We start from the raw sequence: 21,483 nt of genomic DNA on the forward strand, positions 1-21,483 counted from the left end.
CGGTAATGGTTAATGGCCACCGTTAATGGTAACGGTGACCGTTAACCATTACCGCCTTACTACGAGGTCCCTTAGCGGGTTGGTGCTTTAACGCCTGCTTTTTGCAGGCGTTAAAAACCAACCCGCTAAGGGACCTCGGAGCTAATTACGGCACCGCAAAATTGCGGTGCCGTAATTAGCGCCTTCCCCATTCCCATAGAGCCCTATGGGGCAGAAATGGGAATGGGGAAGGGCAATGGCGGAAGGGGGATTTACCGCCCCACCAACCTTGGAATGGGGCGGTAAATCCCCTTTCCGCCAAGGCGGTGCCGGTATTTTACCGACATGAGCCATGGCGCTAATAGCGCCATGGCTCACCGCCTTCCGTGTAATGAGGCCCTAAGTGTTGGATCTGGTGCCTTCTGGATGTTGTGTGGTCCGGCAGAGCGCTTTGCAGCAAATGGATTTCAATCTCCACCTGGGTTTCAATGTTCCTTTTATATGTTTTGAAAGTGGGTGTGTGCGCAGCATCACTAAGCCAGCCCCTCTCTCAATTTATCATTTGTCAAGCTTTCATTTCTCTCTTGATTGGGGGAAAGGAAATGTGAGTCATGGTGATGCTGTTTTATGGCCTGCAGAAAGGACACTCCCTGTCAAATTGCACATAAATCTATATTTGATCAAAATACACATTTCTCAAATACATAGTGGTTTGTCATTGCATGTACATATTACCTATCACATGAGGTAGTCTATGTCCCAAATCTGCTCTTCCTGAGGGCTTGCATTCAAAAATGGCAACTTATTTTCGATTTTAGTGGGTTATGCAACCTTGGTTCTTCATTAAAAGTTATACACATATACACAGGCTGTCCATACCTACTCCAGTAAATTCCCATATCTCTAGCTTAAACACAGAGTATGTGGTGTCAATAAATAGCGGGGTTTTGCCCCAGAACATCACACAAATTGGAGTTTGGGCTTGAATCGAAGGTACATTTTTTAAATTAAGGCTCTCAAAGTTATACATTCCTGTCATTTGATTACAAAGAGTTATCAGTATTTTTGTAAAATATATATTTTGCTTTCAATTCAGTTCTCTGAGTGTTGGAGTCCGCCTCCAAGACTTGGGTGGGTCAGAAACCATGCCTCTGCTGGCAGGCAGGCCTTTGTTGACAGGAAACAGTCAAAATCAACATATTCTATTCAAGTGCAAGAGCCTATTGTGTGGTCTCCAGGAGGCTGAGGTCAGCAGACCAGGGGGTCACTTTGCATTTGGTTATTATGACCATGTGATATCCTGGGCTGTGGTGTGAATCTCTTGAGGTGAGAGGGTTTCCCAGGCTTCTAGCCTCTGGGAACAGCAGGTGGCTAATTTTTGATTAAATGCAGCCTTTGAAGTCAGCTGAGTCAAATTCCTTTGTCAGCAACTGCACTCAGTTCTCCTGTCAGAGTTTAGACCGCTAGCGCCGCCTTGGGGATTTTGTTGGTACTGCATCCATTTTTGGGATCTTTCTTGGATTAATGCATTCCAAACAGGAATGGTTCTTACATGGTAGTAAATAATCCTTGCTTAACATTGTTTTGATGGGGCTCCTTACAGTAAAATGGTTATGTGGAACCCCACAAAAGGGTTGAATCTTTAAAGTGGTCCGATGAGCCACGATTTCAGCAACTTTTTGACATCAGTAACAGTGGATTTTTTTAACAAAGATCTTTCTTTACACTGGTGGGTGGCAAGTTAGGTAACCATTTTGGTGTGCGCACAAACTGCGTGGTTCTCCTGGATTCTGGCGCACATGTTGGCTTTTTGGCCATCTTGGATTTTCTAAGCCCACAGCACCAAATGTTGCAGCATGATAGCTCACACATGGGTCAGGACACCCAACAAGGCCCCCCCACCGGAGTCGGGTGCAAAGGAGGTTTTGACCCACGTTTGGTATGTCCGCATAATCTTCTTCCAATTCTGCAATGGCACAGTTCAGCATCTTTTCCTCCCTCCAGTCGATCAATCAGTTCTCCTTGCTGGTCCTGATGGGAGGATTGGGCGGTACCCCGTGCCCCTCGGGTCTCTGCTCCCGGTCTCCGGATCGTCCTCCTTGGCCAGTCTCCAGGTTTTCTTTCTCCTAGGACGACAAAGTAAGAGCGGCAATACCTATTCATGGACATTTCTCCCCCACCATTGATATAGTGGGGTGGCATATATATTTTAGAACTCAACAGATATGAACATGCACATTTTTTTAAATTAAGAGACAGAAACACATAAACTTGAGAAACACAGAATTTGATAGGCTATATGTAGGATCTTTTAGGGTTGGAATTGAATTACTCTGGAGCGGTACCCTCTGGGATTACCGAGGACTCCTCCAGTTGCTGCAAAGTGTGCCTGGGATGGCAACACTTCAACTGGTTTATGTGGACCCACTTGTCTTCCCCCTCTGCCAAACCGCCTTTGGGGATGCGGATCTTGTAGGCCACAGGGGAGATCTTGTCTATAATCTCAAAGGGTCCCTTCCATGTAGGCAAGAATTTTCTCTGTTTGGCCTGGTTCCTTTGGAAATTGTATAGATAGACCCGGTCCCCCACCTGATATTCCTTCCTGGAAGTTTTCAGGTCATAGTGGGTCTTCATACTCTTGGCTGATCTTTCTAGATTCCGCTGAGCATAGGCAAAAGCATGCTGAAGGTGTTTCCTTAAATTCTCCACATACTCATGAGTTGTGGAGGCATTTATCAACCTTTGCTCTTGGGTTCTGTAGAGCAAATGTTGAGGAAGCACCATCTTGCGTCCAGTCATCAACTCAAATGGTGACATTTTGGTTGCAGATGAAGGGGTAGATCTGATGGCCATTAGGACCAGAGGTAATCGGATATCCCAACTTGGCCCAGAATCTGCCACAAACTTTTTTAAGATGCTCACAATTGTCCGGTTGTAGCGTTCCACTGCTCCAGAAGAAGCTGGCCTGTAAGCAATGTGTAGCTTTCTCTTGACCCCCAGTATCTCCCACATCTTTGTCATCACTTCACTGGTGAAGTGGCTACCTCTGTCTGACTCAATCCTTTGAGGTAGACCAAAACGGGAAAAGATGTGGTTGATCATCAAGGCAGCTGCCGTTTCTGCCTTGCAGTTTGGGGCTGGGAGACATTCCACCCACTTGGTAAACAAGCATGTCACAGTCAACATGTACTTATTCCCCCTAGCGGAGCGAATCACGGGGCCTACAAAGTCGATTTGTAAATCTGACCATGGGAGTGTCATTCCCCTCTTTTGGAGAGGCGCCCAGTGTGTGAGGGATGTTGGCTGAAATTGTGCACACACAAGACAACCCTTCAAATATTGGTTGAGGTCCTGGCCCATGTGTGGCCAGTAGGCAACCTCTCTTAAGATCTCAAGTGTTGTATGAAACCCCCTATGACCGGCGGTAGCCGCATCATGGGCGTGACTTAACATCAGGCTTCGGAAGGACATTTCATCAACACTCTAATGTCCTCTTTCCCGTTGTAATCGGTATCCGTCAGGGGAAGGTTCTCAGGGTCCTCAATGTGTTGGTAGAATTTACCAATTATTGGATCCCCCTTCTGAGCGGTAATCAAATCAGCATCAGGGGTCTCCTTACTCCATTGTGCAATTGAAAGATCATTGTGAGCATTTGTCTGGGACCTAGTGATAGCAGTGACCTGGATTTCCCCCAACAGGGACTCAATCTCAATTAGATCCCCTTGGATGGCCCCGGTTTATGCCAGCTGATCAGCTAAGTCATTTCCAGTTTTGTCTGGTCCCTCTACTTTGGAATGACCCTTGATCTTTTTCCAATAGATGGTCATCTCATTCGAGGTGACCAGATCATCAATGTTTTGGATCAACTTCCCATGTTTCAAGGATTTGTTGTTAGCACATAACATGCCCCTGGTTTTCCAATTAACCAGGTGCTCCACGAACCCGTTCCGTACATAATCAGAATCTGTGATTATGACCAGTTCGTGGAGTTGATGTTGGACAGCAGTGAGGATGGCTTGATGCACAGCCATCAATTCTGCCACCTGACTACTTCGGGGACCAATTTTGTATCCAGCGGAGGGTTCTGGGGACTCATTCACCCATGTATTCCCTACGCCGGCCACCAGTTCTTTCTCCCCGTTGTTGTCAACATGGTAAGAGCATCCATCCACATAGACAGTGGGCATTCCCTCACACTTGTCCTCTTCAAAGACTTTGTGTGGGGAATTAAGGTATGCCTCCATGTTGTCCTTGATTTTTAGACTTTCGTCCTCGAGACAGTTTTCTCTGGCACAATCATGCAAGTCAGCCAGACCTTGCGCGAGGGAACTCTTCTTGTTTTGGCCATATCTGACCTCCACAGGAAAGCCTTGCATTGACAGAATCCAGGAAGTAATTCGGGATTTACTCACATTTCCGGCCCGGATTCTGTCACTTTGGAGATATTGCAGAGGCTGGTGTGGAGTCTCCACTATGCTGTGTTCCCCATAGATGAACGGGCGGTAATTCTTCAATGCCAACACCGTTGCCAGGAGTGCCTTCTCACAATCGTTGAATTTTTCCTCCACAGAGGATAAAGTTTTGCTCGCATAGGAGATTACTTTATTGACCTCGTCATGCTTTTGGTATAGAACTGCCGTCAAGCACGTATAAGAGAACCCTGTCTCCAGGAAGAACTCCTTGTTTCTGACAGGGTAAGCTAGGCAGGGCGCTTGTGAGAGGCTTCTTTTGAGTTGTCTTACTGCCTCGGCTTGTTCTGGACCCCATTCCCACTTGACCCCCCCTTCAGGAGATGAATCAGGGGTCTGGTGATCTCTGCGTAGCCTTCAATGAACTTTCTGCTGTAATTAGTCAGTCCAAGGAGGCTCCTTAGTTCCCGCAGAGTTGTGGGGTCTTTCAGTTTCTGAAGTGCTTCCACTTTCTTTTCCTGGGGACAGAGGCCCTGAGGAGTAATCTCATGCCCCAAGAAATTAACACGGGTTCTACACCACTGTGCTTTCTGAAAGGAAAGTTTTGCTCCGGCGGCCCTCAACTGGGTCAGAACATAACTGATCTCTGCTATGTGTTCCTCCACAGATGAACTTTTGATGAGGACATCATCTACATAAGCCAGGTTACCCCTTGCACCCAGGTCGGGCATGGCCTTGTGTAGGAAAATGTTGAATTCATTGCCGGAGTTGAGGTATCCGAAGGGAGTCCGAGTCCATGTGTACTGCTGGCCCCCAAAGGTAAAAGCCAGCTTGTATTGGTCCTCCCTACTGACAGGCACAGTCCAGTATCCATTGGTCAGGTCTATTGCAGTGAATACCTGTGACCCCTGAATCTGGGCCAGCCCTTGGTCAATGTAGGGCAAAGGCCATCGGGAAGTATGGACCCGTTTGTTGAGCTCCCTAAGGTCGGCGCAGAGTCTCCACTGGCCGTTTGGCTTCAATATTCCGAGCACCGGATTATTGAAAGTGCTGTGGACTGGACGGATTATTCCCCGGGACTCAAGGTTCTTAATTATTTCAGTAAGGGACTCCATGGATGCGAGAGGCAAGCGATATTGCTTCACAAACACTGGAGTCATTCCAGGGTCCATGGGGATTGTTGTTGTGTGGATGTCGCTGCGACCACAGTCATATGAGTCTACCGCAAAGAGATCTTGGAAATCCAAGAAAACTTGTTTCAACTTTTGCTTTTGTTCCAGAGTCACACAGGCATCAGCTAGGTTGACTCTCTCTTCCACCATCTGCCTGAAGCCTGGAAAGACTTCTGGTTTGGCTATCTTAGCGGCCTCCTCCAGCTGGGTGGAGAAGTCCCTGGTCAGAGTGCTGATTTGGACTGGAGGCCTCAGGTGGGAAAGGCAGCCCTCATGGACCTGGAAAATCACCTCATCCCTCCTGAAGTCACAAGTCACATCTTCCTTACACAAAAGGGCAAGAAGTGTACACCAGGAAGTTCCCCCCATGCCAGGTGAAAATCCTGTCTGGTGTTGTATTGTCATCACTGTCACTGTCAAAACAGTCCTTGGGGATTGGTCCTAACAGTTCATTTCCTAAATCAATGGAAAAATGTCGGTCATCAACCGCCATTCCAATAATGGTGCCTGCGGCTAGAGTAATACTCTTTAAGTCACTGTTATCCACCTCTATTGGGATGGTGTCATGTTCTATATTGACTAATGGAGTTGGGTTTACCCCCAACCCTTGCTGTTGGAGAGAAGCGTTTAGATGTATGTAAGCATCAGGGTTTTTCAAATGTTGTCCTCTTTTAACTTTCACTTCCAGGGAGAATTGTCGGGTCCCTTCTGGGATGGTGACTTCCTCTTTAATCTGAATTTCAACTGCATAAGGTAGCAATTGAGCTGACCTAAATGCTTTTTCTGGATCATCAAAGCCCATGGGATTATCCGCTAATCGGGACCAAGCTTTGAAGTTTATTAGGTCCAAACTAATGGCAAAGCGATTGAGAATGTCACTGCCTAAGTAAAAAGCGGCAGTGACGTCTCGCACGACCCAACAATTGTGGACTATGCTCTTGTTGCCAATGGAGATTTTGAGCATACACCTGCTTGGCAGGAGATGTTTGGAATTGGGTGCTTCCAGGTCCATTTCCCATTTGTCTATCAGTTTGAATGTGGGAATGGCTGGAGCTTTTGGGAGTTGGCGGAACATGGCTTCGCTGATGAAGCTCTTACCGTTGTTCACACACACTCGAGCGAGAACAGAGTCCTTCCCATCATTTAACTGGACAGGGATGAACAACTGCTCTCCAATTTGGTGAATATCAGCCAGGCTCTGAGCTGATTTCACATCTTTCTGGACGTTAGGAGTGGGAGTTTCTGATTGTGGATTAGTAAAGAATTTCAGGGTGTTTCCTTCCAGTGTGGAATACCACCTTAAACTGGAAGGAAGGTTGATTTTCAGAAATAGAGAGGACCCCCCATCACCAGTCTGTTGTCCTACTGCTATTACTGTCACGTCTGGAGTTTGGTTGTTCTGGAAGTGAAATTCTACTTGGTCAGATTTTTGTTCAACCATGTGGCAGGTGCCGTTTAAACTAACATGGTTGACACTCTGTTTTAATTTTATTGGTCGGCTAGTCTGGGTCCAGAGGACCTTGTTTACACAATCTATTAGGGGTGACAACCTTCTCAGGAGGTCATTCCCTAGTAAACAAGGAGTGCCCTCTGGAGTCACTACTATGACCGGGTCTTTCACCTTGTGTCGCCCAATTTTAATGTCCAAGTCTGCAGTCTCCTCGACAGGAATTTCCTTCCCGTCAAAGTTCTGCAGTTGTCCAGGAAGAGGGGTGAGAGGAATTTGGTACTTCTCCCCCCTACCTGCATTCATTTCATCAAAGGCCCTTCTGGACAGAAGGGTAGCTTGGGATCCAGTGTCCACCAGTGCCAAAATGGTGGCCTGCTCCTGTACTTGTACTGGGGCATAATATCTTTCCTCCTTCTCCTCAAGGGGGCACAGATAATGTACATTCTTGGACAACGGGTGGGCTAATTTTCTGGTTTTGGACATTGCAAGAGAAGAGATTTGGGCAGAATTCTGTGGAGAGTCTTGGGGATCTGAAAGAAAAAGTTGGCAATTGGAAATCAGAGCCATTGTGGGTTCCCCTGGTTCCAGTTCTGGGCCACCCCCCCCTTTTTGGAGGCAGTCACCAGGATGGGTTTGAACCAGGGGATTTTCTTGCTGTTGGTTCTGGGATGAGATGGTGGGCGGCGGTAGCTCAGTCTCCACATCTCCCCAGTCTGGATTAGCATCCCTAGGGACCCATTTTTCTTTGGGAGGAGTTCCCCCATCCTTGAAGGAGAAGATCCTTTTCCCAGGATCCTCTGAGGATCCCTCTCCCTCAAATTGGAAGATCTGTACCTCCTCCACAAAGTGGGTCTGTTTGGGTGTTTTGTTTCTCCTACCCCCTCTCTGCTCCTTAGGAGGCAGACTTTCAGGGGCAGGAGATTTTGTTTCCGGTACATAGTCAGGGGAGCGGGGGACCCCATTTGTGGGACTACCTCCTCGACTCCCTGTCTGTGACTGGCCCGAGGGCCTTCTGGGCTGTGAATTATTTGGTGCAGGCAGGGTTTTAGGCCCCCCCATCTCCAAATCTAAAACGGGGGCGACCTTTACCTCTGCCACCTTGGCAGCAGCAGGGGTGCTGTTGGTTTTGGGGTTTTTGGCACGTTATTTTTATTTTCGATAGGCTTCTGCACCTCATAGATCCAGGTAGCCTGTTCAATGACCCAGTCTAAAGATCTTTTCTCATGAGCTGGGTCATTATGTATTTGGGCAAGGCATGGAAAAATGTATTGACAAATTATCTGCTGTCTGTGCGCACCCTTCTGGTGGTCTGCGCAAAGGCACGTTTCAGTTCTTGCACGAATTCTTGTGGGGCCTGATCCTCCCCACATTGCAAATTGTAGGCTGCCTTGCGAGCCTCTTGGGGATTTCTGTGCACAGAAAAATGTTTCAAGATGGCCGCCCTATAGGTGGACACCTTGAATGATTTTGGTCCTCCAGCCCCGCAAAGAAACTGGAGTACTCTGGGGAGAATGTCCACTTTACATACTGAATACAGCTTTGGCTGTCCTTCAAATGAAAGGTCTCCATCATTTGCTCATAGAGCTCCAAGTGTTCCCAAACAGAATACTTGGCGTTCTTATGATAAGGCGTGATGACACTCCTGATTGCCTTAATCTGTTTCAATGGGTCCTTAAGCAAGGCCCTTTTTGCCTTATTGGCCTTTTTGGTTCGGGTAACACTGTTCCATTCATCCTCTGACTCAGAGGCACTGCTCCCAGAGGTTCCTGTCTGATCTTCCAGGTTTTCCCGGATTCTGCGAGACTGGGAGTGGCTGGCAGAATGTGGGGACCTGGTCTCCTGTGTCCTGTACCGCTCAGAGGAGTCTTCAGATCCCTCCTTGCTGCCAGGATTCGATGGGTACCCCCCCACTGACCTAACTGGGCAGAGGTTTTCAGGATGCCCTTAATGGACCTACTCTCCTGGGGTTCCCCACTAAATTGCACTGTGCTTGGGTGCCCATACCCAGATGCCCGCCCCTCCATACCTGGGTGGTACTGGCCTATGAGCCCCATGCTTTTGGCTGGATAGTAATCTGCCATCCCTGTGGCCCGGTGCTCATGTGCGCCAGGGGACATGGGGGTGGCAGAGTCCAGGGACTGAGAGAGATAAAGGCTTCTGGTACTAGGGCTCCTGAGGTTATGCTCAGGAGTTTCCCTTTCCCAGCGAACCTGGTCTCTATCCGCCCCTGCTCCCTGTTGCAATGCAAGAGCCTGCACCTTCAGTTCCTCAGTTAAGGCCTTACTAGACTCTATCAGTCTCTCCTGCATCGCTACCTGTTGTTGGAGCCTATCGTTGTGCTGGCAGAGAGCCTCATTTTCTCTCTGCGTTTCCTGATTGGTCCTGGAGCACTGGGCCAGTCTTTGCTTCTGGAGGGTCACCTCCTGAGCTGTGTCCCTATTGGCCTGCTCCTGTCTTGCCAGAGCCTCCTCCACCCTCCTGGTGTGCTATAGCAAGTCCTGGTGTTCTTTTTGGAGGTCACCCAGTCCCTGGTGGGCCAGGTGATTTTCTTCCATTTTTCTTCTTAAGTGGCAGACTTCCTGGCCTAAGGTGTCCCTTTCCTGACCAAGAGCTTGAATTTGTGACGCCAGGTCGTCCCTTTGCCTTTGGAAGGCACCAGCTTTCTGGCGCTCCTGATCAAACTCTGCCTGGGTATCCAGGTCTTTCAGGATCCGTTTATTGCTCTCCTCTTTCTCTCTGTCTAGTTGGATTTGCAGGGTGGCTACCTGCTCTGTGCATGCCCTGTTGAAATTGATCTGTTGCTCCAGCTTTTTCTGGCTCTGCAGTAGGGAGTCCAAACTGTCTTGGCGTTCCTTCTGCAAAGCCAGAATTCTGGTATCCTGGTCTGTCTTTTCCTGTTGCAGTATATCCATGTCCTCTTTTATTTTAATGATATACTGCCTACTATCATTTTCTGACTCCTGGCTCCTCTGCAGCCTCTGCTCAGAAGAGACCAGGTCAGATTGGACCTTCTCTAACGCCAGCAGTTGCCTACTTGCCAGATCCTGGCTTTCAGTATATTTATCCTGCATGTCTCCCATATATTGGTACAGGTATGCCGCTATCCTGGCAATCGTATTGTGTTCATCTTTGGCTTTAGGAGCCATATATAGTTCACTCAGGGCCACATGTAATGGACCCTGATCTCTCCATATGTCTGACCCTGTTTCAGTGACCTGTTGCGCGATGGCCTGCAACCAGACCGTTATGTCCTGGTGAGTCCACTCACCTCTCACAAATAGCTTATGTAAGAGGTGCTCCCTCGCTATTTTCATGTCTACCAAGGTCGTCATTCTAGAGATTGATCTCTGTCCTGACTTACAGAAATTAGTATTTTATTTTTGCAAAACAGACCTTTTCCTTAGAGTGTCCCTTTGAAGAGTGCTTTACAGCGTAAAACAGCGTGGTGATCCGACCGGATGTATGTATCCCGTCAGTTAGCACACTGTATTAAGCTGCACAAGTGATAGTGCTAACCCAGACGTCCGGCTCGAGCCCCCAATTTGTAAGAAGATTCAATTCAGCACTACAGCCAAGTCAATGCCTAGCCTGGGATACTGAATGAAAAACCCTTATTGATATATCTTTATGTCCAGGTTCATATTCTGGATGACAACCCCTATATAACACCCCTCTCTTAGAATCCCCCTGACCCCACTGAGCCAAGAAGTAGTTCTGTTTTGCAAGTTTAAAAGGTTTATTTGAGAAAAATTAAACAATATATATATATCACACTTTTATGATAAATGAATAATTAATATCACACTTCAGAACATGAGCAGTTAACAACAATGGGTAATGTTCTACTAATAAACTGATTTGGTTACTCAGGAGTAGTATAAAGGATGAGGTAGCACGCTTGGGAATAGGAACAGAAGAATAAGGTGGTAGAGAATGCTTTATCTAGTTTCAGATGGATGCAATGTTGAATGAAAATGCAATACAGAAAATACTCAATATGATTTCAACAAAACAATGTAATCACTTTTCTCTGGCAATCCACTCCCCCCCCCTTATGCAATGTAAGGAAATGAAGAGGAGAGCACACAGTTCTTAGAAATGCAATGAAATGTAATTCAGTTCACCCCAGCAAGCTTAGACTACAGAAGTTTGAAACACAGGCCCAAAATACTTTTATATGTGCTGGCAATGAAGTGAGGAATATGCTGAAAATGGTTTTAATTCCCTTTAGGAGGTTCAGGGTGAGTGAAATATACTTGGGATGAGTTCAGGCTCACTTTAGCAATGATCTAGGAGTAACTAGCTGGTTAAACGAATTTTTGGCAAAGGAAAGAAAGGAAGCTGCTGTTTTCACACGTGGCTGGATTTTTAACCAAATCGCAAATTGCAGCAAAATTCGCGAATGCGTGAATCGCGATTACGGCAAAAGTATAAGGAGTAGCAAGTCGGTTCTAGGTTCGTAGAAAAGCTGAGATTCTAAGCTTTCAGAGGAAAGTTTCTAGCCCAAACGGTTCCAAAGATATGAGCAATTTTGTAAAGGTCGTTTTTCGAATTTAAAGTAACTCAAATTGACAGGTGACAGCTTTTGAAAGGACAGGTGACAGCTTTTGAAAATGACAAGTGACAGTTATGCAGCTTCAGAATTGACAAGTGACAGTTAGGAGGCAGTTCTACTTATGTTAAATAGATTGAATTATATCACTTGAAACTAAGAGATTTGGTTTCACCCCGTCCTAGCTGTACTCACAATGTGTTTTGGAAGGTCTAGGTCTCACGGATCGGCTCAAGATGGCTTCGGTTCTGGTTTCGCCCCGGACGGTCTCTGCGCACAGCACTTCACAGCGATCTGGTCTCTGGTTCTGTCCGGCACCGGTTCTGGCACAGTCTGGTCTCTGGGTACAGCGTCTCTGCACAGCTCCTGGATCTTTCTGCACAGCTTTCTCTGGACACAGCGCTGATCTGCACGGCTCCTGGATGCTGCTACCGCTGTTAGGTTTGCTGGATGCTGAGGCCTGCTGAGAAGAGTTCTCAGTCTGTGGGTTTAGGCCCTTACTTTGAGTTCTGGATCAAGTTCTTTGGAGTTTTAACGTCTAAGTGTTGGATCTGGTGCCTTCTGGATGTTGTGTGGTCCGGCAGAGCGCGTTGCAGCAAATGGATTTCAATCTCCACCTGGGTTTCAATGTTCCTTTTATATGTTTTGAAAGTGGGTGTGTGCGCAGCATCACTAAGCCAGCCCCTCTCTCAATTTATCATTTGTCAAGCTTTCCTTTCTCTCTTGATTGGGGGAAAGGAAATGTGAGTCATGGTGATGCTGTTTTATGGCCTGCAGAAAGGACACTCCCTGTCAAATTGCACATAAATCTATATTTGATCAAAATACACATTTCTCAAATACATAGTGGTTTGTCATTGCATGTACATATTACCTATCACATGAGGTAGTCTCTGTCCCAAATCTGCTCTTCCTGAGGGCTTGCATTCAAAAATGGCAACTTATTTTCGATTTTAGTGGGTTATGCAACCTTGGTTCTTCATTAAAAGTTATACACATATACACAGGCTGTCCATACCTACTCCAGTAAATTCCCATATCTCTAGCTTAAACACAGAGTATGTGGTGTCAATAAATAGCGGGGTTTTGCCCCAGAACATCACACAAATTGGAGTTTGGGCTTGAATCGAAGGTACATTTTTAAAATTAAGGCTCTCAAAGTTATACATTCCTGTCATTTGATTACAAAGAGTTATCAGTATTTTTGTAAAATATATATTTTGCTTTCAATTCAGTACTCAGAGTGTTGGAGTCCGCCTCCAAGACTTGGGTGGGTCAGAAACCATGCCTCTGCTGGCAGGCAGGCCTTTGTTGACAGGAAAGAGTCAAAATCAACATATTCTATTCAAGTGCAAGAGCCTATTGTGTGGTCTCCAGGAGGCTGAGGTCAGCAGACCAGGGGGTCACTTTGCATTTGGTTATTATGACCATGTGATATCCTGGGCTGTGGTGTGAATCTCTTGAGGTGAGAGGGTTTCCCAGGCTTCTAGCCTCTGGGAACAGCAGGTGGCTAATTTTTGATTAAATGCAGCCTTTGAAGTCAGCTGAGTCAAATTCCTTTGTCAGCAACTGCACTCAGTTCTCCTGTCAGAGTTTAGACCGCTAGCGCCGCCTTGGGGATTTTGTTGGTATGGCATCCATTTTTGGGATCTTTCTTGGATTAATGCATTCCAAACAGGAATGGTTCTTACATGGTAGTAAATAATCCTTGCTTAACATTGTTTTGATGGGGCTCCTTACAGTAAAATGGTTATGTGGAACGCTACAAAAGGGTTGAATCTTTAAAGTGGTCCGATGAGCCACGATTTCAGCAACTTTTTGATATCAGTAACAGTGGATTTTTTTAACAAAGATCTTTCTTTACACTGGTGGGTGGCAAGTTAGGTAACCATTTTGGTGTGCGCACAAACTGCGTGGTTCTCCTGGATTCTGGCGCACATGTGGGCTTTTTGGCCATCTTGGATTTTCTAAGCCCACAGCACCAAATGTTGCAGCATGATAGCTCAAACGTGGGTCAGGACACCCAACAGCCAAAGGGAATCTTTAAAGTTCAGTCTGTGTACCCTTATGAGCCAAGTGAAATGGTATGCTGTCATCAGGATGATTGTGTCCTATTCGAATTAGGTGAATCTAAAAGAGAAAAACAGCATATTGAAGTGAAGGTCGATATTACAAAATATTTGAGGGTAGCAGATCTTCAAAGAGACACTGCCACACAGTTAGAGGAAAGTACAGAGGTTTCTCCTTTGGAGGACTTGCCAGAGTTTTCTAAAATGTTAGAGGAGCAGATTCAAGCTGCAGATGCTTGCACAAATGAAGAAGAAAAAGACCAATTGAGAAACATTTTTATGGAGTTCAAACAGGTTTTTGCCAAAGATGCCTATGACTGTGGGCTGACCGATTTGCATGTTGCTACACTACCAGAAGAGCCAGTATTTCTGTGGCAATATAGGTTTTCCCTGTCATGTCTATAGTCACGTAATCAAAAATGTAGAATCTAGAGGCATCATTAAGCCTATTCATATTATATCAAACACTCCCATATTAGGTGTGCTAAAACCCAGTGGCCAATGGCATTTGTGCACAGATTTAAGAGAATTGAACAAGAAGGTGTTCCAAGGTGTCCCCTTCCATTTATTGATCAGGGCCTAGCACGGGTTCATGGGTCAAAGGTATTTACCACCTTGGATCTTACAGCTGGATACTGGTGTGTACCACTAACAAAGGATATTCAACATTTATTTGTATTTTCATTTGACAAATCACAATATGCTTGCTCTGGGACCCCTTTTGGGTATGTCAATAGTGGGAGTGAGTTTGGGATATTCCTGAGCAAGGCACTCCCAGATGCAGCTGAAAATGGAAAAATAGTTTATGTGGATGATGTGCTAATCAAAAATGAAGATTTGAAAAGCCATTTCAATAAAATTAGACATGTACTCAGTCAGATACAGAAGGCTGTACGAAACGTATATCAAAAATGAAGATTTGAAAAGCCATTTCATGAAATTAGACATGTACTCAGTCAGATACAGAAGGCTGGGGCAAACGTATCATTACAGAAGGTACAATGGTGCAGAAAAATAGTAAACCTCCTAGGCCATGAAGTGACAGAACTTGGATTAAACCCACGAAAGAAAAAGGTGAAAGCAATTCAGAAATGAAAACATCCTTGAAAAGTTTAAAAAGCTTGTTAGTAATGACAAGTTACAACAGAAGGTTTATTGAAAATGATGCGGAGATTACACAACCTTTGATGAGATTTCTGAATTAGGGTGTACCCTGGAAATGGTAAAAGGAGCTAAGTGAGGCAGTGGCCATAGTAAAAGACTGTCTAATGAAAGCACCATGTTTTGATATATACAATATAAAAAACAGGTTTCTTTGTAGAAATAGGATTCACAGATCAATGTTTGTCAGCAGTGTTGTATCAAAAACATGATGCAAATAACAAAACCATTGCATATGCTAGCAAGTCATTGTCGCAGATAGAGACCAGATTTAGTGAATGTAAAAAAGGCACTTCTGACCACTGTCTGGGCATTACAAAATTTCCGTCCCATAATTCAAGGGGGAGCAGGTGATTGTTGAAACAAATCACCAGCCTCTTCAATTTTTGCAAAGTATAAGGATCAGATCAGGGAATTTAGCCCAGTCAAGAATCACATCATGGACACTAGCACTTCATGGTTGTCCAGTGGAAATGAGATATGGACAGAATAAAAAAAGCCCAGTTGCTCAAGGGCTAGCATAATTGCATGATTGTGCAGCTGTCTGTGCGTCTGATGACACAGAGCTAGTGACAAGTTTAAATGAATGTTAGCAATCCCCACACAACGCTTTCAATGAAGAAATATGTAAGGATTTACCAACTGTGTATGCAGATGAATGTGCATGCCATGTAGAAAATGGTGCTGAAAAAGAAGTTGTTGCAAAAATCGAAAGTGTTTGGTGGTTGTTAATGCAATGGTATTCCATGAGTAAGCATGAGGATAGGCCCCAAAAACAATCAAGTTGTAGAATTGGCCACCATTTATATGTAAATATGAGAAAGGGTACCTGGTTAATGCCTTGCTCTGCCCAGGGGGGTACAATAATATCTAACAATGCAAGTGAGCAAGGAAGGTCATGGAGATCTGCCTGCTGACAATCGACCAATTGAATCCTGGAGAGTCACCACATGTATTGGTAGACCCAGAATTATCACAACAATTGTGTACTGCAGCTTGAGTTTATTTTTGAGTGCAGTCAGTGTCACAGTATACTTTAATTTTTAGGAACATATGATATTCAACATTTAAGAGATACAGAGTGTAGAACCTGAGTTGAATAATTCAAATGGTTAATATTTGAAGAACCAATTTCTAGTGTTTGTACATTCTCTAAAGTTTCCTTGGGAAGGAAGCTAGACAATTTAGTGGAGTCATAATCAGGTCAAAAGCCCATATATTGTGGGCACAATCAAGAGTTGAACAACAACATATATAACATGTCAACACAACAGTGTTTCGGCCATTTTGTGATGAGCTAGGTGAGCTCTAGTGATGTAGACCTTCATCAGGACAAGAGTTTATTTGGGGTGGTGTATCCTATGTGGTCTGTTGGAGTAAAACAGACGGAGAGTATGTCAGGAATTGGTTGGTCGAACAATCTAGCAGTAGACATGTAAGTAAATAATCAAACAAAGGGATGCCAGTGCTTACCGGATCTAGAGAGCACAATGGCTATGGGCGTTGAAGTGTCTAAAGTCCACTTCAAGATGGTGGAGCCTTCATCTTATGCAAACGCAGTCATTCCTGTCAAAAAAGATAAGCGAATAATAAGAGGGGCTGTAGTTGGCCTAGGCACAAAATACAAGTGGTACCGGCCAATGTCTTACCTCTGAGGCTAGTAGTGATTTGTTAATAGCTTGTGGGTAGAATGATAGTTGTGGTCCAGAAGGATCCTTGCTGTGGATAATTAAAAGAAAGGACTCAATGGCAGTAAGCAGTGCCATTATGAAGGTGTTATAGTGGTGCTGTGTGCTCAAATTGAGTCAGAGAGCATCAAGACCCAAGGTGACTCAGTGGGCAACTGATTTCATGGTGGAGACGTGCATGGCTGTGCCTCCGGGGTATAGATGATAAGAGGTTTAGTTTGTTACCGGCTCGCGGGTGAGCCCAAGGTGACTGATTGAGGTAAAGGATGGAGAGTGACGCGAGACCGTGGAAGGACAACCGCCCGTGAGGATAATTGAAGGGCTGAGTGCACGGTCACGTAGCTAGAACATGCTGTGCAACTGGCGTGGCCAGGGCGGGCTAAAATAGCAGGCCCTGCTGTGCCGTGTAAAACCCATGGTGGCTGCTAGGGGCTAGCTACCGTGTGGAAAATCTCGCCCGTGTGGGTACAAGAGGGGCTGAGTGCATGGTCAAGTAATTAATCTGCTGTGCAACTGGCGTACTAGGAGTTCCACAACAAGTTGTGCCTATGGCGTATGAGCGAGGGCAAAAAATGCGCGTGCAGCAAATAGCTTACCTGATGTGATCGCGAGGATCTGCAGTAGCAGAGCTGAGTCTCACTGGCAGCGTGGCTGAGAGTGCGTGCCGTTGTCGGGGCCACGGTCAAGTTTAAACAGGCGGTGGCCATTGAGGCAGGTGCCTGAGTGGGTGCCTGTAGCTGGTCAGGCGGGTGTTGTGCCAGACATTGTAAGAGTTAGGTAGCCGTGGGATATGAGTGATCTATGGCACTCATGATACCTGTTAAAAAAGTTTAAAAAGATAACCTGGCGCCACGTGGGAAACAGGCAGTCAGGGCGGACGCACGAGAATGGTGATGTCATGGGCATGTGTAACACATGTGCTGTGTCACAGAGGGGTAAAGGACCCCCATTGTAAAGAGGCTCAAAAAATCTCCAATGAGTGAGAATAATGGACATGTGGGAGTCCATGGTTGTGTGTAAATTATGAGGACACTGTGGCGAGCGACGCTCTGCGGTGTGAAAAAGTGCAAAATGTACACTACATTTGTAGTAACGGCCTCTAAATGACTGTTGTTAGCAGTAGTTCGACACGTGTATGCATGGAAACACAGTCATGATACAGGTTTGTGCAGCAATCAAATGAGAATAAGCAAATGAAAATAAGTCAAGTACCACAGCAAATAATGGAACAAATATGCAACAGTTGTTCCACATGTATGCATGGAAACAGAGTGGTGGTACAGGTTTGTGCAGCAATCAAATGAGAATAAGCTAATGAAAATAAGTCGGTTACCACAGTACATATCGAAACAAATATGCAGCAGTTCAACATCATTTTACAAAACCGTAGAGTGGAAGCATATTTTGTAAAATGATGTTGTCCTCATAATTTACACACAACCATGGACTCCCACATGTCCATTATTCTTGTTACACATGCGCATGACATCACCATTCTTGTGTATCCGCCCTGACTGCCTGTTTCCCACGTGGCCCCAGGTTAACTTTTTTAACAGGTATCATGAGTGCCATAGATCACTCATATACCACGGCTACCTAACTCTTACAATTGCTGGTCCATGTCTGCCACAACACCCGCCTGACCAGCTACAGTTACCCACTTATGCACCTGCCTCAATGGCCGCCGCCTGTTTAAACTTGACTGTGGCCCCGACAACGGCACGCACTCTCAGCCGCACTGCCAGTGAGACTCCACTACTGCAGCTCCTCACGATCACATCAGGTAAGCTAATTGCTGCACATGCATTTTTTTGCTCGCTCATACGCCATAGGCACAACTTGTTGTGGCACTCCTGGTACGCCAGTTGCACAGCAGATTAATTACTTGACCGTGCACTCAGCCCCTCTTGTAACCACACAGGCGATATTTTCCACACGGTAGCTAGCTCCTATCAGCCACCATGGGCTTTACACGCCACAGGCACAGCAGGTCCTGCTATTTTAGCCTGCCCTGGCCACGCCAGTTGCACAGCATGTTCTAGCTATGTGACCGCGTACTCAGCCCTTCACTTATCCTCACAGGTGGTTGTCCTTCTACGGTCTCACGTCACTCACCATCCTTTAGCTCAATCAGTCACCTTGGGCTCACTCACATTATCATCTACACCTTCATAGTGGCACCGCTTACTGCCATTGAGTCCTTTCTTTTAATTATCCGCAGCAAGGATCCTTTTGGACCACAACTATCATTCTTACCACGAGCCGTTGACAAATCGCTACTGGCCTCAGAGGTAAGACATTGGCCGGTACCACTTGTATTTTGCGCCTAGGCCAACTACAGCCCCTCTTATCATTCCCTTATCTTTTTTGACAGGAATGACTGCGTTTTCATAAGATGAAGGCTCCATCATCTTGAAGTGGACTTTAGACACTTCCACACCCATAGCCATTGTGCTCTCTAGATCCAGTAAGCACAGGCATCCCTTTGTTTGAGTATTTACTTACATGTCTACTGCTAGATTGTTCAACCAACCTATTCCTGACATACTCTCCATCTGTTTTACTCCAACAGACCACATAGGATACACCACCCCAAAGAAACACTTGTCCTGATGAAGGTCTACATCACTAGAGCTCACCTAGCTCATCACAAAATGGCCGAAACACTGTTGTGTTGACATGTTATATATGTTGTTGTTCAACTCTTGATTGTGCCCACAATATATGGGCTATTGACCTGAATATGACTCCACTAAATTCTCTAGCTTCCTTCCCAAGTAAACTTTAGAGAATGTACAAACACTAGAAATTGGTTCTTCAAATATTTACCATTTGAATTATTCAACTCGGGTACTACACTCTGTATGTCTTAAATGTTGAATATCCTATGGTCCTAAAAATTAAAGTGTACTGTGACACTGACTGCACTCAAAAATAAACTCAAGCTGCAGTACACAATTGTTGTGATAATTCTGGGTCTACCAATACATGTGGTGACTCTCCAGGATTTAATTGGTCGATTGTCAGCAGGCAGATCTCCATGACCTTGCTCACTTGCATTGTTAGATACCACCATTTATAAGGCAATATCTACAGCAGTAGAAAATAGACTTAAAGAAATAGTTTTAGTCACTGCTTCTGATTATGCATGAAAAAGTTTTGTGGAGTATTTACCTGGCCTGAAGGTGAGAGGTATGCTCACATACAACACAAATCTACTTAAACATGGCAATATGATTCAAGCTATAGAGAACCTTGTTTCAGAAAATGACCTGATCATGCATTGTAGGAAAATACATGGTCATTGGAAAACACCAGGTGAGTATAAGGAAGGAAATGACAAGCCAGATCAATTAGCCAGAATTGGAGCTGTAATGAGGGAGTTATTTTCTATTGAACGCCTGCTTGGTGAAATACAGGTGGATGCAATAACATGTTTCAAAACTCCAAAAACAGTTGAACAGCCCGTGGCACAATAGAGTTTTGATACTCCAGATCAAAACTTAATTTTGATTAAGGCACAAAAGGAGGATCTTATTTTAGGCCCATTTTACAACCATTTGCTAGATGCAGAACAAAACCCTCTGACTGAAGAGGACTGCAAAGGGAAAGAGGATTTGAGGGTGTTATTAAAAAACAAAAAGAGAATTCAGTTACAAGATGGAGTGATGATTAGGGAGTCTGTGGTAGGCTAAATACAATGGGTAGTGTCTTTGTCATTTCAGCGATGGATGTTACATCATGCCCACAATGCCATATCTTCAGGCCACAGAGGCGCCCAGAAAACTTTCAAAATTTTAAAAGATTTTGCCTACTGGACACCCATGTCACATAATGTTGAACTCTACACCAGAGGGTGTTTAGCGTGTGCACAGTGTTAGCCTGCGTCACCAGCTCATAGAGCAGCTTTAATGAAAAGAGGTTTGACACTCCCATGGTCTGATCTACAAGTCAATTTTATAGGGCCTTTGAGAAGATCATCAAGGGGAAACAGGTGCATGTTAACGGTCATTTGTATAATGTCATAATGGGTGGAGTGCATTCCAGCTCCAGACTGCAGTGCACAAATGGCGGCCACTTTGTCAGTCAATCATATCTTCTCTAGGTTTGGTTTACCTCAAAGGATAGAAACAGACTGTGGGAGCCATTTCACTAGTGCAGTAATGACATAAATGTGTCAAATCTTGGGTGTGAGGAGGAAGCTACATATTTCTTACCGGCCTTCCTCTTCAGGCGGAGTAGAACGGTGTAACAGATCAATAGTTGACATGCTATAAAGTTTTGTTGTTGAGGCAGGATCTAGCTGGGATCTGCGACTTCCTTTGGTATTAATGGCTCTCAGGACAACGCCATCTAGAGCAACAAATATCAGCCCCCACAAAATGTTGACAGGTAGGAAAATGGTTTTGACACAACACCTGTTTTACAGAACAAATGAACAGGTCCTTGTGACATCTCGGAAAAGCCGCTGACAGTGCAAAGTTATACTATAATAGGAAGACATCTGTGAGAGAATATGAGGTAGGAGACCAGGTCTACAAATTCAACTTTGATAAAGGTAAGAATAAAAACTCAAAATGTCTTGCAGCATGGCACTGGCCATGTAGAATTGTAGATAAGGTTTCTGGTGTGGTATACAGAACTGAAAGAAAGGAGGGAGAATTAACAGTGGAACAGTTTGTCCATGTTAACTAGATTAAGCCCTTCGACCCGAAGCATGAGGTGAAAAGGCTAGAGCAAGTTGAGACTAGCAGGGAGTTAGACATGTGATGGTGGTATTAAAATAAAGCGCTTATATATTATATTAAATAGACTTACCATAGCAAGTTAATAGGTGTAAATATTTTGAAAAGTGTCAAATTGAGGTATAAGGAGGTGAAAGGGGAGAGATATGTCAGGTGTGAATTTGCATACATCTTTATAATGGTATGTAAAAAAGTAAAGAGGGATGAAACAGGTGAGTGCATACATGGAAATATGAGCCCAAAGTGTAAATATATAAA

This window comes from Ambystoma mexicanum, chromosome 13 (genome assembly GCF_040938575.1).
Source record: "Ambystoma mexicanum isolate Mex_15411 chromosome 13, UKY_AmexF1_1, whole genome shotgun sequence".
NCBI lineage: Eukaryota > Metazoa > Chordata > Amphibia > Caudata > Ambystomatidae > Ambystoma > Ambystoma mexicanum.